The sequence below is a fragment of the Bidens hawaiensis genome, unplaced genomic scaffold, assembly GCF_021521415.1.
Source record: "Bidens hawaiensis isolate Kalapana, Puna unplaced genomic scaffold, B.hawaiensis_p1.1 tig00031794_1, whole genome shotgun sequence".
NCBI classification, from domain to species: Eukaryota; Viridiplantae; Streptophyta; class Magnoliopsida; order Asterales; family Asteraceae; genus Bidens; species Bidens hawaiensis.
This window is the reverse complement of record NW_027495377.1, coordinates 73,869-90,474: the sequence shown is the minus strand read 5'-3', so window position 1 is coordinate 90,474 and position 16,606 is coordinate 73,869. Positions and strand designations below refer to the sequence as shown.

At 38.2% G+C, this 16,606-nt stretch overlaps 1 long non-coding RNA gene and 1 pseudogene across 2 annotated transcripts; one reads left to right on the top strand and one right to left on the bottom strand.

Moving 5' to 3' along the window:
- Window positions 1-11,878: 11,878 nt before the first annotated feature.
- On the top strand, window positions 11,879-13,503 carry LOC143582586 (uncharacterized). Its single transcript, XR_013143996.1, has 2 exons — window positions 11,879-12,007; window positions 13,268-13,503. It is a non-coding gene; the product is annotated as an uncharacterized LOC143582586 (long non-coding RNA).
- Window positions 13,504-13,602: 99 nt separating this feature from the next.
- Window positions 13,603-15,162, bottom strand: LOC143582585 (uncharacterized; annotated as a pseudogene). Its single transcript, XR_013143995.1, has 3 exons — window positions 15,002-15,162; window positions 14,792-14,921; window positions 13,603-14,440 (listed from the first exon to the last, which is right to left on the bottom strand). The product of XR_013143995.1 is annotated as an uncharacterized LOC143582585 (transcript).
- Window positions 15,163-16,606: the final 1,444 nt, after the last annotated feature.

Here is a 16,606-nt window from a genome sequence, read left to right as displayed (position 1 = left end):
ATCTAGGTCGAAATGTAGTTGGTTAGGGCTGCTAATATATCGTCGCTAATCCTGTTAGATCCAGGTCGAAATGTTATTGGGTTGGTTGGCTACTATTATGGTTGTAAAAATCCTGACTAGGCGCCGATTAATTGTCAATTAATCCTAATTAATCTTCGATTAACCTCAGTTAATCACAATTAATCGTTAGTCCCCATCCTATGTACGACTAGTGATTGCTACAACATTAGCTAGTATTAGGCTATGTGTTATATCCATCATTCACTATTCTCAGTTTGCTTACACCTCAGGACATGACAACATTTTTCATCTTTCATGCCAACCATTCACTTTTTTTATACCTATCATACACCGTTCACTTTTTTTAATACATTTAAAATTAATATATAAATTAATATTAATATTAATAATTAAATTAGTACTAATATAGTTAAAAGTGATCAAAAGTGAATGGTAAAAGGGTTCTGACCATATGGATAATTAGGTTTTACTTTAACTTAATCAAAGTAATTAATAGATTTAGTGAATTGGACTGAAATGACAAGAAAATGAAACAATGATGACGGAAATGCTAAAAAACTTTTTAGACAGAAATGACAAAATTGACTAAACCACAAGAATGATTTTGACGGTTTACTATGAAAACAATACAATAATACAATCTCAAATATATATTGTAGGGGTATGATACTAAACCCGGTTTTACGACCCTAAATTTATTATGTTTGGCTTATTTTATTATATGGACTAATACAATGTTATTGGGCTGAGGGGGTTTTGTGGAGGTAACCCTAACTGGGCTAGGCCCATTAGGGTACCATGATGGTGGCCATGAGACTCTCTATATAAGGAGATCTCCACCTCCTTATTATGGGTCATGCTCAATAAGAGCCACCACCACTTTTTTGTGTCTGTAAACAAGAGATCTTTGAGATTTCTTAGCAGTCACCTCCACACTCCCGAAAAACCATTGCAGTTCTCAAGCAACCGGAGAAGAAGATCAAGACGTGGTTCGTTCATCTCGAAAATCCGTGGAAACATTGTCATGGATCAGGTCAGATTCATTTCATGCTTCGACATTGGCGCCATCCGTGGGACGGCAACGAACTACCCTTCGATCTCCCTCTCGGTTGTCAGATCTCTCCCAGGAAAAACCCAGATCTGGAAGTTTACAGAAAAAAGCTTCAAGGCTTGTTCTATTAAAGCTCAAAAAGATCCATAGATCTAAAGGAGGCTTCCAGATCTGTGCAAAAAGAAACTGCCTAATTCGAATGATCAAGTCTCCGGATCTGTGATGGTTTTAAATCTGCTCCGAGCTTCAGATCTATCTAGATCTGATTTACAGATCTAGATCTAGATTAAAGACCTGGATTTTAGGTTTAAATTGCAGATCTAACTCTTAAATTGCAGATCCAAAAATTACCAGACTTCCGCCGCCATGTACGCGCGCCCGCGGATTCTCACTCCGCAGTCATGCATGTGCCGCCGCGGGAACCACCATGTGGGTTTCGCGCAAAAGACCTCCACCATGTGGGTTTTGCGTAGAAGACTGCCACCACGCATGCTCGCCAGCGGGTCACCATTCCGCCGACATGCGTGAGCGCCCGTGGAAACCACCGCGGAAACCACCATGTGGGTTTTGCGCAAGAGACCTCCGCCACGCACGCGCGCTCGCGAGTCACCACTCCATCGCCGTGCATGCGCGCATCAGGCCACGCGCCAAACTTAAAGGTTGGGAATCCTCATAATATCCCATATGGCTACGCGTAGAGATGGGCAAAAAAACCGGTTGGTGAACCGGTTCAACGGTTTAAACCGAAAACCGGTTTTTACAAAAACCGGTTATTTAAAAACCGGTTTGACCGGTTTAGTAACCGCCGGTTCGTATATCGGTTAAAAGTTCTAGAGAAAAAACCGGTTACTGAACCGGTTATGGAAAAAACCGGTTAATTTTAAAACCGGTTATTATGAAAAAACCCGGTTATTAACCGGTTATTTTAAAAAAAAACTGGTTAATTAAAAAAACCGGTTATTAACCGGTTCTAACCGGTTTCTAAACCGGTCCTAACCGGTTAGACCGGTCCGAGTTTTGCACCAAAAAAACCGGTTAATAAACCGGTCCGGTTATTTAAAAACCGGTTTTTTTCCAGGCCAAGAAAAACCGGTCCGGTTATTAACCGAACCGGTTTTTTTAAAAAAACCGATTTGTGCACCTCTAGCTACGCGCCATATTTAAAGGTCGGGAATCCTCATAATATCCCATATGGCTACGCGCCATACTTAAAGGTCGGGAATCCTCATAATATCCCATATGGCTACGCGCCATACTTAAAGGTCGGGAATCCTCATAATATCCCATATGGCTACGCACCATACTTAAAGGTCGGGAATCCTCATAATATCCCATATGGCTACGCGCCATACTTAAAGGTCGGGAATCCTCATAATATCCCATATGGCTACGCGCCATACTTAAAGGTCGGGAATCCTCATAATATCCCATATGGCTACGCGCCATACTTAAAGGTCGGGAATCCTCATAATATCCCATATGGCTACGCGCCATACTTAAAGGTTGGGAATCCTCATAAACCCATCAGGCCAAGCGCCAAACTTAAAGGTTGGGAATCCTCATAAACCCATACGGCTTCGCGCCGAATACAAGACCGAACGCGGCTCCGCTCCGTTCAACATGCACACCACCATGATGCTTGAGCGCAGTCGCATATCATGTCACACCCTCAAAATCCACTAACGGAGTTTTACCGTCAGAGGGTGTGAACTGGCAGGATCGGAATCATTAGTTATAATCAAACCAAAGAAAAACGTTTAAATGTAAATAAGTGCGGAAGCGTAAAACCTTAATTCAAAAGTTGCGTCACGCAGGACGACTTAAAACCAAATGTAACTGTTAAAATTAAGTTTGCAGAATATAAGTATTTTCGTTTAATGCATGCTCCTAAACCGCGCGCCCGCCTCGGCTACCTGAGAATAACATACTAAAAGTGTCAACACAAGGTTGGTGAGTTCACAAGTTAAATAAGATAAATCGTTTAGCGTTTTGCGTAACCTCGTTACGGCGTTTCAGTGTTGCGTAACCTCGTTACGGCGTTTCAGTGTTGCGTAACCTCGTTACGACGTTTAAGTGTTGCGTAACCTCGTTACGACGTTTAAGTGTTGCGTAACCCCGTTACGACGTTTAAGTGTTGCGTAACCCCGTTACGACGTTTAAGTGTTTTGCATTACCAGATAGTGTTATGTCAAATTATATATCGATAGGTAGCTAATCTATACAACAAGTATCGCTAAGTGGTTCGCGACCGAAGCTGACTGTTTATCAAGTGCCCGTCACCAGGTCAATCCAGACCATGGTAAGTGTTAGCCAAAATTACACCCACTCAACCTCCAGTTGAGCTTAACGTCGGGTGGGGTTTGTCAAACCCAGTAGTACTACTCAACAGTGACTCGCTATTCCAAATATTAACCGGTCCGATGTGTGGGACTTCAAATGTTACGTTTGCCGCTTAGCCTTTACAAGTGATATATAATTTATAACAAAATCTTAAATATGCGTTTATCTCAGAAAATATGTTTATCGGAGTATGTTATCTCCCCCAAGTGAAAAACGTTTGAAAACAGTTCAAAGAGCGGGGTAAGTGAAACTCACTGTTTGCGAAGAATATCCCGATCTAGATCACCAAGTGATGTGCGTCGTAGAAACTCTCTAGCGTTCTAAATAACAAAGAGATTTTCTAAGTATCGGTACGTTTAACGAGTCTCTAGACTCGGCACATAATACCTATGCACGTAACAGATTTCGTGTTTCGTTTGTGAATTGTGTGTGACTTAAACAAGTACAATTGTGATACGATACATGAGTGAGCAATTACTTTCGTGTCACGTACTAATAACATACTTTACTAGCAATTATCCCCGTAAGGGCATTTTGGTCAACAAACAAAGATTAACTAACCATTATTCCCCATAAGGGCAATTTGGTCAATTCATGGCAATCAACTAACAACTATTCCCCGCAAGGGTATTTTGGTCAAAATACAACAATTATATAAAAACTATCATATTTCATGCATTCCTACACAACTCAGCAGCTAGTTTCGTTATGACAGAATTTCTACTTGAAAGATTTCACTAGTTCACCGATCATAACGTCTCAATTAATTCACCAAAAATTACCACAGAAGCATACATATCTTAGGTTTCCAGAACATATTTTATCTTATTTTTATTCCACATATTTTTCTTATAATGACCAAAACATTACAGCAAACTCATATCAGTCAGATTCATGTGCAACAGAATGTTATTTGCAATTCCCATTAAACGAAAAATCCAATAAATGCAAGACCACTTGGGTTTGGTTCCTAACTCAATGAGTCAACTTCCAGAAGTGGAACCAACCCAATTGGTCTCGTAGTTCATGAGATATAACATTTACAACATAACCTAACAGCAGGTCTAACAGCTCAGCTTTGCATCACGTTTTTGTAAAATCATAAAAGTATACTTCCACTTATCCAAAAATTACGAATTTATACTTTATAGAAACTAGACTCAACCTAGTTTACTGCAGTACCCACAATCTCAATCAATTTTCACGTTTACACTTCGTTACAGTCACTTAAACATCGTATATACATTCTGTCCAGAATCTGTTCACATCAAAACTCAACATAATAACAATCTATGAACTATCATGCATCCATATAACCCTCTAGACACTATAACTACTATCCATGCATATCAATTACACCATACATACAAGATTAGGGTTTGTGTTTTAACTCAAATCAAAGACAACAATGAATCATGCAACAACATCAATCTAGTTAGCAATTCATTATCCAAATAACAACAATCATATTACTCATATACATGGACAAAATCGGCTGCTTTAGGGTTTATACTTAACCCATTAAACATCAAAATTAAACAACAATGAGGTAAGAGATGATCAATTATACCTTCCTAGCACCTAGTTCTTGGATTAAACACTTGATTTGATGTGTATATGGGTGTGTTTGTGGACGGCAGCCGTGGAGAACAAGGAGAGAGAGAGGCCGATCGGGTCTTGTAGGTTTAGGATAATAATAAGTTAGGGTTTAGTTAAGGATATATTTATAATAATCTATGTTACACTCAAGTCCCTCCACTTCTAAGTGTTACATCTCTAGCCTAACTAATTGGTTCTTGTTTCTTGTTTAACATTCCACATAACAATCAAGTAACACACATATACCTAACACATAATAATCACATAATTAGTGTTTTGACGTTTGTCGTTTATTTATCAATCGCTCGCGTCAACTCGTTTGCGTTTCGGTGCAAATCCCGAAAGACTACACATGTAGTAAATGTTAAGCGTCATTTAAACCCTAGTTTAAATGTAATGAAGTATGCGTTATAGATTCAACGATCTTAAAGTTTGAATTGACGGAGTTGAGTTAACGGGGTTAACCTGAAATTGACGATTGTCACATCATTCCCATGTTAAAGAATTTTCGTCCCGAAAATTTGAGTCAAGTCGTGATGAGTGTCTGAAAAAAAATAAGAAAATTTTCAGTTTGTCATATATCACATGCTCATGCACCACATATGCTCACGCATATTACATATGCTTACGCATCACATGCTCACACATATCACAGTCTACGCGCGCGCGCATGCAACATCTGCACGTGGCGCGGGACATAAAGTCTACGCGCATGCAACATCTGCGCGTGGCGCGGGACATAAAGTCTACGCGCACGCGCATGCAACATCTGCGCGTGGCGCATAACACAAAGCCAGAGCCTATGCGCACGCGCACGCAACATCTGCGCATGGCGCATGACACAAAGTCTACGCGTACGCGCATGCAACATTTGCGCGTGGCGCGGGACATAAAGTCTACGCGCACGCGCATGCAACATCTGCGCGTGGCGCATAACACAAAGCCAGAGCCTATGCGCACGCGCATGCAACATCTGCGCGCGTCGCATGACGCACAGTCTACGCGCACGCGCAAGCTTCATTATTATTATAGCTCGTAAGCCGCAACTCGCGCAAGCTTCATTATTATTATAGCTCGTAAGCCGCAACTCGCGCAAGCTCCATTATTATTATAGCTCGTAAGTCGCCTCACGCGCAAGCTTTATTATTCTTATAGCTCGTAAGTCGCCTCACGCGCAAGTTTCATTATTATTATAGCTCGTAAGCCGCAACTCGCGCAAGCTCCATTATTATTATAGCTCGTAAGTCGCCTCACGCGCAAGCTTCATTATTATTATAGCTCGTAAGCCGCAACTCGCGCAAGCTTCATTATTATTATAGCTCGTAAGCCGCAACTCGCGCAAGCTTCATTATTATTATAGCTCGTAAGCCGCAACTCGCGCAAGCTCCATTATTATTATAGCTCGTAAGTCGCCTCACGCGCAAGCTTTATTATTCTTATAGCTCGTAAGTCGCCTCACGCGCAAGCTTCATTATTATTATAGCTCGTAAGCCGCAACTCGCGCAAGCTTCATTATTATTATAGCTCGTAAGCCGCAACTCGCGCAAGCTCCATTATTATTATAGCTCGTAAGTCGCCTCACGCGCAAGCTTTATTATTCTTATAGCTCGTAAGTCGCCTCACGCGCAAGCTTCATTATTTTTATAGCTCGAAAGTCGCCTCACGCGCAAGCTTCATTATTATTATAGCTCGTAAGCCGCAACTCGCGCAAGCTCCATTATTATTATAGCTCGTAAGTCGCCTCACGCGCAAGCTTTATTATTCTTATAGCTCGTAAGTCGCCTCACGCGCAAGCTTCATTATTTTTATAGCTCGAAAGTCGCCTCACGCGCAAGCTTCATTATTATTATAGCTCGTAAGCCGCAACTCGCGCAAGCTCCATTATTATTATAGCTCGTAAGTCGCCTCACGCGCAAGCTTTATTATTCTTATAGCTCGAAAGTCGCCTCACGCGCAAGCTTCATTATTCTTATAGCTCGTAAGTCGTCTCACGCGCAAGCTTTATTATTCTTGTAGCTCATAAGTCGGCTCGCGCGCAAGCTTCATTATTCTTATAGCTCGTAAGTCGCCTCACGCGCAAGCTTCATTATTATTATAGCTCGTAAGCCGCAACTCGCGCAAGCTCCATTATTATTATAGCTCATAAGTCGCCTCGCGCGCAAGCTTCATTATTCTTATAGCTCGTAAGTCGCCTCACGCGCAAGCTTTATTATTCTTATAGCTCATAAGTCGCCTCGCGCGCAAGCTTCATTATTCTTATAGCTCGTAAGTCGCCTCACGCGCAAACTTTATTATTCTTATAGATCCGTAAGTCGCCTCGCGCGCAGGCTTTATTATTCTCATAGATCCGTAAGTCGCCTCGCGCGCAGGCTTTATTATTCTCATAACTCGTAAGTTGCCTCGCGCGCAAGTTATGTTACATTATTATCGAGATGCGCGCTCCATCTTTTATCAGGCCTCGCGCCACTATGATGCGTGCTATATCTTATTTATGCCAGGGCACCATCATTATCATAAGGACCGCAACATGTCACCATCATGAAGAAAACCTCCCAAAACTCAAAGACAATAAAGACAAGGCCGAAGAAAAGGGAAAAAACCGCCTCATGGCCTAACACACCTCATAAAGTCCAGCGCTCCACCTAGACGCTTGCGCGCCCAGGAGCAACGCTGGACTTGGGGGGCTTGTAGGGGTATGGTACTAAACCCGGTTTTACGACCCTAAATTTATTATGTTTGGCTTATTTTATTATATGGACTAATACAATGTTATTGGGCTGAGGGGGTTTTGTGGAGGTAACCCTAACTGGGCTAGGCCCATTAGGGTACCATGATGGTGGCCATGAGGCTCTCTATATAAGGAGATCTCCACCTCCTTATTATGGGTCATGCTCAATAAGAGCCACCACCACTTTTTTGTGTCTGTAAACAAGAGATCTTTGAGATTTCTTAGCAGTCACCTCCACACTCCCGAAAAACCATTGCAGGTCTCAAGCAACCGGAGAAGAAGATCAAGACGTGGTTCGTTCATCTCGAAAATCCGTGGAAACATTGTCATGGATCAGGTCAGATTCATTTCATGCTTCGACATATATGAACAAAAGAGTAATTAAAATTGAACTTATGGTTTAACTTTTAAGCAACCCAAACCATGGCTACCGAACTAAAAACGGTAGCACAAGCAACGGCAACAACAATTCTTTCTTTAATCATAACCTTCAACAAATGCATCGTGACATCTCCGGTGATCTTCCGCCCTTCCATCACCAGCACACGACGGCGCTTCCCTGCGATGGCCAGCATCACCAACACCGTGATACATGTGACAATGGTGGTTAGCACCATAACCACCACCAAACCTAAAACTAACACTATCCCAAGAACCCGAATGACAGACCACATGTGGTTGTTGTCATAAGACATGAACCATGAAAGAGGCATCAAGAGCAAGCATGATGCATTGGTTATTGATCTGATCATATTGTTCAAATGGGAGAATATTGTTGGTTTTGATGCTTTGGACGATGAATGATGTGGGAATTGGAATGCATGTGCTAGAGGGTTATATATTTGCACATGGACTAGTTGGCAATAACACAATCAACTTCATTTGTTTAATGACTTTCTCTTAATTAAAGTATAAAGTATCTTGATGAATATATAGAAAATATATATATTAGAATCTTTTTATGGCATGATCATTTTTTTATTTTTTATGTGAAAACGTTTCATGCATGTAAGTTTCTTGTTACTTGTGTAGAGTCGGGATAGGCCGTCGGGTTAAATAAAAAATGTTGTAGTGTGATACATATATTTCTTTTTATCAACTTTGTTTTCTTAAAATAAATAGAGTTGGGATAGGACGTAGAATAACCATATTTATAGATTTCATTACATATATAGTGATATGCAAACATAAATTAATCACGTGAAATTTGTTCATGAATCGATGAATTACAAATTATAGTTAGTGATGATTTTGCGATGAACACGGTTAGGAGACACGTTGATAGGTTTCTTTACCGGATGGCATATATGACTATAACTATAAAGATTTACGGACAAGGACACAAGGTTTACTACGGAGTTTGAACAATAAAAGTATACACGGGATTAGTTATGAATCGAATAAACTACGAGTGCTTAAAAATAAAAGTGGCTAATGACATGATGAAGCACCCTAAAGTAACATGGGACAGCGAGTAGTACAAAAAGGTAAGAACTGAGACGACTAGATTAGTTACTATAAATCAACGAGGGATTGAGACCGAGAGAAAGTTGTTAAAGTTCTTGCATTTCCTACTCCCAAGTTCGTGCAGTGTGTTTTATTCTAAGGAATAATTGTTTATTTTCTTGTTTTATGTTTTATTATTTAGTAGCTGAATAAGTCTTATTAGTGGGCAATAGGTTGTTATTTTGTCCTGGTTAGTCTCCTTTTCTTTAGGCCAGAGTATTGGTGAAAGTGACGTTTTGTTTTCTTCTATTTTTATGTACCTGTAACTTTCAGTTTATTATTCAATTCAGAAAAGCTCTAAACTTTTTGAGCAAACATCACTTCTCACCCAGTAATTTTTCATTTGGTTCTTTGTTGCTTTGATTACCATTGTTCCACTTTAACAAAAGTGAGACGATGGAAATCAAGTTTATAAAAAAATCATAATAAACATTTGATACAAGTTGGGAGGTGTGAAATAGTACTCACTTATTCAATATTTATTATGATTTGACAATAAGGAGCTTCTAATTGAAAAAGGAGCTTCTAAGGGGCACCAGCCTGGCAGGTACAAGAGAATGGCCCCTCGTGGGGTCCATGTGGGCAAACACCCTTGGTCGAGGTCACGCTGATTGGTAGCAATTGAAAACGATCTTCCAAAGTGGTTCGAGGTAAGCATAGATGATTAAAAGTTGCATGAAAAATGATCTTCAAAAGTGGCTGGAAATAAGTAGCAAATTGCTACTGATTGGTATAGGTAGTTCTAAGAGTTCGCTAGAAACCAAGTCAAGTACTGTTGATCAATAGCAAGTTAGTTTAGTAGTAAAAACTTTGCCTATCGGTAACAATAAAGATTATGTAGCAGCTAGCCTGAGGTAGCATATTGTTCTTCGGTAGAAACTTTGAACCTTGGTATCGATGTGGGTCTAGATAGTGGTTTCCTACTAATGTAATTGCAGCGATTACTCCTCAAACTCTATATCTTTTTTTAAAGGTTGTGACGTTTCACTCCAACCATTGTAATGCTTCAAACTCTATAAGCAATCATTTGATCTGATTTCGTATACACCTAATTTTAGCATATAAGAACTTATTCTTTTGGAGAAATCTTTCCGTCTTATCAGATTATTGGGTACTCACGAAATACTTCAATTTTAAAAGTTATGTGATTCAGAAAACTATCCAAGTGAGGAAAAAGCACAATACCTACAATCTATATATAATGTTCAATACTAGGCATACATTATTTGCTTGACTTTTAAGTATTACTATTACTAATTTCTCATTTATATTACGTGTGGAATCCGTGTCAATCAGTAAGGACTATATTGTAAGGCTAAATATTCATGGGTGACCGAAAGTGAAGTAGTGACTAGTGACCCAAATTTGGATGCTCAAGTAGAATTTGAAGCATTCCAAGAACTAGGACAGGACAGAAGGACAATAAAAGAAGAGAGAAGACAGAATCTAGATTAGGTAGGCTAGACGCAAATCAATAGAAATAAGAAGAGCCGATGATACATAAATATTGAATCGTAAAGATAGTTCAGGTTCGAATTTCATAGATAATACAGATGGGATTGTCTATAAGCTTCATTCCGCCTTTTCACTCGAGGGCCAATCTCTGTCTGGCCCGGGGAAACTTTTGCACGCATCCGTTACCTTTTGAGAGGCCTACATCCTATAGAAACTATCTATCTTAGATTATCCCTTGGCCCATACGTCTTGACACAAGGTTAGAATAACCCATGGGAAAGGCTAATTTGCAGATGAGAAATTAGCTAGATTAAGTTAAAAAAAAAAAATAGATAAAAACTGTTTATGTGCTAGTCTTATTTCTCACTTTAGTAATCTAGTTCATTCTAATTTCTCATTTGCTCGTTCATTTGCTATCTTATTTTATTTGGTGACTTGTCGAGAAAGTTGTTTATGATTATGTTTCTAGTGTTAGGCTTACATTACACTGTTGTCTAGAGATTCGTTAAGTTGTTTCCTTATTTATCAATACCACCAAACTAAAATTAAGATGTTAACTTATCTGTCAACGGAACTAAAACCGTATTATAACCAAGAAAACACTTTATACTTATAGTCGTAGAATAGTTGTGTTAAGATACTCGGTCACACAAATTTGGTCAAACTTAAAATACGAGTAATTAATTATTGGGTTTTGTCCCTCTTATTCCGCTAAACAAATGGACTAAACCCATAGTTTTTCTTTGAAATGGTCATTTGGATAATTGACGTGGCACTTGTTCATTCAATCATCTTCATTCTCTGAGTATAAACCGTGGGGTAGGGATGAGATCGGTACCGACCGCTCCCGAAAATCCCGATCCCGAAAAACGCAAATTCTTGGTACCGGTACCGAAATTTACGGTTCGGTGCTGGTACCATACCGATTTTTGCTCATCCCTATTCTGCTCTTGTGACGGCACAACAACTGTCAAGTGTAAGCCAGCGGTATGATTTTTCAGAAGAACGCCAAAACCAAACTCTAAAACCAGCGTGAGTCTAATTATTAAAACAATATAGTCGGTCAAAGCAGAACTAAAGAGACTCCGTTTTGAAAAGTGAAACAAAAAAAAAAAACCATAAAATTATATAATTGATAGCATTTGAAAATTGAGCCACCCCTATTGTAACCTAACCCGGTGAAGATGCTGCAGTTTCCGACGGCGACGAGGATCATTCCGACGTCACACCTACTTGCGCCGCAGTGGCCTAAGCCACACTGCGAAGAATTACTCCTTGCTATTGAAGAATCAGAACTCGAAGAAAAGGTCCGTCCGTCCGTACCTACATCTTAACCGTCTAATTTCTTAAATTCAATCAGCCATGCATATGCTTGTGTTATAAGTTGCCGATTTCATGAATTTTAGATATGAATTCGATCTTCCTTTACTTTAATTTCTGAATCATGATGATTAAGTTTCATATGTGAAAACTATAAACCTAATTGTGTTTTGAACTATTATTGAACTCCAGATTGAGCAGATCTATGGTTTAGTAACAGGTTTGAATGGCTATTGGATGCAAAATTGAACTCTAGATGTATGGTTTAATAGCAGGTTTCTGTTGAATTTAGCATTGGATTAATATGTATCATGTATGCGTATCACATACTTGTATTTTTAGTTAGATTTCAGAATTTAGGGCTGTTTAAAAAGATCGCTCGGTAAAAGCTCGAATAAAGCTAGTTAAAGAAACTTGATTTGAAACGACCTGAGCCGAGCCAGCTCATTTTTGTAACCGAGCCGAGCTCCGGCACATGGCTCGGTCTTAGGCTCGTATAACTCCGAGATTGAGCTAGAGCTGAGCCGAGCTGCCTCGTTTAATTTTGAGCCCAATCGAACTCATGTTGGCTCGACTCGTTTACAGCCCCATTTCAGATTATCATGTAGTAGGTTTTTAAATCCTGATTGCTGATAATTGAGTTAAATCATAATGTGTTTCAAGAGTAAATCCGAGTCATCTGTTAAATAGGTCAAATAACTCATCATCGTTCAGAGTGCATAGTTCATCAAAATGGTAACTTCAGGATGCCTCAAATCGGTCTTGTGTTTAGATCAGTCACATGTTTGTGTTACTAATAATATGTGTGATGAATTTGCTATTGCAGTACAATGACACTAGGAAGATAAATAGCAACCTTGTTGCAAAAACCTAATTGAGTGTTTTGAACGACTATTGGACACAAAATTGAACTCTAGATGGACTGGATATATGGTATAATAACAGGCTTCAAAATTTAATTTAGTGTTAGATTAATATGTATGTACATCGCATACTTGTATTTTTTGTTAGGTTTCAAAATTGAATAATCAGTATAAGATTTGATATCCAGTATAAGGTTAAGATATCATATGGTAGGTTTTTGAATCCTGATTGCTGATGATTAAGTTAAATCATAATTGTTTCAAGATCAAAGTTCAGCAAGATGACAACTTGAGAATGCTTCAAATTGGTCTTGTGTTTGAATCCGCTACGTAGTTATTATTAGTTTATTACTAATAATATATGTGATGAATTTCATTTTGCAGTACAATGACATCAGGAAGATAAACAACAACCTTATTGTGATTGGGAAAACAACAGTTGAGAATGACAAAGAAGACTTTGACGATGAAGCGGATGATGATGATGCTGATAATGCAGAAGAGTCTGAAGGAGATGAATTTGAACAGGAAACCAGTTAACCTTTGTTCTGTACTAGGTAAAAGTTTTGTCTAATACTAAAAGATCATGGTTCAATTACATAACGTTCGTTATCTTTTCCTTGTTAATATTGCCGCAATTATCTAAATATACCGTCCAGTCTTTACGAGTTGGCAAGCATGCATACTTCTTAACCAATCGAGATATATTTATTCATGGTCAATACATAACCTTCAAAAAAGAGGTTACACTAACCCTTTTAACAAATCAAACACGAACCCTTTATGTAGCTCTATAACAAGATTAAAAGTTAATATTAATGACACACTCAAAACAAATTACAGAATCTTCATGCCCATCGACGCGAGTGTTATTTAATTTCTTGATGTCAAATGAGGACCTGCTAGTATACGTCCTCTATGCTTTTGGAAGCCGTTAGTATTACTGAACTCGTGATTTTCGTCTATTAATTAGTGAAAAACACTTCTAGAAGATTTTCTGTTAGCAAAGTATCAGAATCTCTTGGATTAGAAACTTGTAACTTCTGCAATTCTTGCCATGTACTTGTATCCCATTCTTCATATTTAAAGATTTCTGCAGAAAGGTTGTTCATGTTTGAATAGTTAGTGCAGCTTGAACTCTCTCTTGATTCCTCTTTTAAGAATGTATCCATCAATGTTCTTGAAGCCAGAGCATCAGAAAAATCAAAACTTGGTGATGATTTTCCACAACTCATTAGATCATATCTAGCAAAAAGATTGCAATCAAACCACATTGAATCGATACTCATTTCAAATTCGTCTGAAAACATGTTATTTTTCATGAAATTATCTTCTAATGTCAACTCGTCATTGTTGTTCTTATGAATAACTTCCTGTAGTTCAACTGTCATTGCACTTGAGATAATGCTTTTGTGACCTTCTTTGGGGATGGGAATTGGTTCATGGGTGTTTGGATCAAACCCTTGATTAATCAACTTTTTCTTCAAGTATGAGTGCCAAAAATTCTTGATTTCATTGTCTGTTCTTCCAGGCAAGTTTTTAGCAATCTGAGCCCACCTGTGGTGTTAGATTCAATTAGATAGTATTAAAACACAAATTTTGTTTTTCTAAACCAGTGATACAAAACCAATTTTACATTGGATGGTTATATAACCGCTTTATATCATAACTAAAACACCAATTAAAAATGTTTGTGGTTCTCACATTTCTTTCTTTAAAGTTGATTATGTATTGAACACCCCACTACACAAGTGTTGGTCAGATGAAGTGACAGAGAAATGTAGCCGGTAGATGGTTATATAGCCGTCTTATGTATCATATTTAAAGCCAACAAGTGCAAATTTTAGGCGTTTATCACAACTATTTTTTACTTAAAATTGATTATGCATTGAACGCTCTTCTACATACTTGTTTCCAAGAAGTTGATGAAGGTGAAGGATGATATCTTGTTCTTATTGTGAAAAGCTACCTCTTTTGAGACCAGGCCTCAAGTAGTTTAGCCATTGAAGCCTACAACTCTTTCCACACCTTTGCAATCCTGGTTGTAAATCAAACGTTTGAAAACATACATACACATATCTATATGACATGTATATCTAGAGAGAGAGAAAGAGAGACCAGCAAGATGAGGAACAGAAGCCCATGAGCCAACACCAAATCTGTTAATGTAGGTGAAGAGCTTTTCATCTTCTTCAGGACTCCATAAACCTTTCTTAATCTTTTGTTTAAGATGGAAAGTGTCTCCTGTCATTTTGGTTTAATTTTGTGAAAAGATTAATTTAGTGTTTTAACTGGGTGCCTATTTTTATGAGTTATGACCCTAAATTATATATATAGGAGAATGCTAATTAATCCTTTTTTATATATATTTAAAAGTAGATAACTGTATAAGATAATTATGTGTGAGATAAACCGTGTAGAAATATGTGACAATGATTGACATTATTAAGTGGTCAAATGATATTTGACAAAAAGAATTGTCGGCATGTACAAGGTTTAAGATCTTTGCATGAACTTTCATATCATCTTTTTGTCATTTGTTTTTTGTCTCCCTTATCAAAGCAATAATTGTAAGAGTACTAAGAGCAGAGGAAGTTTCCTCATATTTTTTTCATACACTCGTCAGGCGTTAAGAGTCAGCAACATATTAGCCTTTTCCCACTATTACATATTTACTTTTAATTGGTTATATAATTCAATTATTTTTATTTTATTTTCATAAATAATATATCTAGCGTCTGGTTCTAAAAACGACTATAAAACTAAACTTCTAGGCTTTCATCTTCACTTCTCAACTATCGTTTCGTTTTGTGCTCATGGCAAATCAACGAAATAACATTCTCTCAGTTTCGAAATCGCCCTAGAAGACGTAACAGAAAACCCAAACCCAATAGTTGTTGAAGATCCAATCCCTCCGCCAGAAGAGGAGTGATGAAATACTACCGAAGAAGAATATGTGTTGGATGATCCATAGGTAGTTGATGACGATTACGATGAATATATACTAAATCATTGGACGATCCATAGGAAAAGAGTGCAATAAGTTAAATTATATTATTACAAATTTAAACAAGTTTGAACCGAATTCAAATCAATTCAGGTTTCTTCAGAGTTATTCGATTTCAATAATCCCAAATTTGACTAAAGACTTGTTTTCTAAGAGTCTCAACTTTCAACCTATCTTCCTCTACCAATCTTATACGTGTTTTTCATGCCATCAAAAGGTAATGATCGAGGTTACTTCTCAATTGCTGGAAGAAAATAGATTAAAACCTGAAAGTTGGGATTGTCAGAAAATATTTCTTCAGTTATGACTAATCCCGGTCAATATGTCAAAGTTAAAATTATTAAAATCCACTAATCAAAACTTTTTTAATGAATCCAGTTCAATTACTTGAACACCTGATTCTATCCGAGGTCATCCCAAGTCAAAATGCATGATCACCATATAAAAATTGAATTATCTTCTTCAGGTGGTGATAAAGCAAAGTGATTGACAAGATGGGCCCCACTGAATTTAGAGGAGATTTGGGTCATCATAGTACTTAATAGCTAGTCCATTGACTTGAAAAACAAGTCTTCCTTAATTGTCGTTTGTTTCTTCAGATTTTGGCTTTCTAGAAGATTAAACAAGCATGTAGCTACACTTCAATAACCAACACCGTCACCACCATGCCGTCGGGACACCACCTGCCACCTACCGGAGTAGTATTAGTTATATCT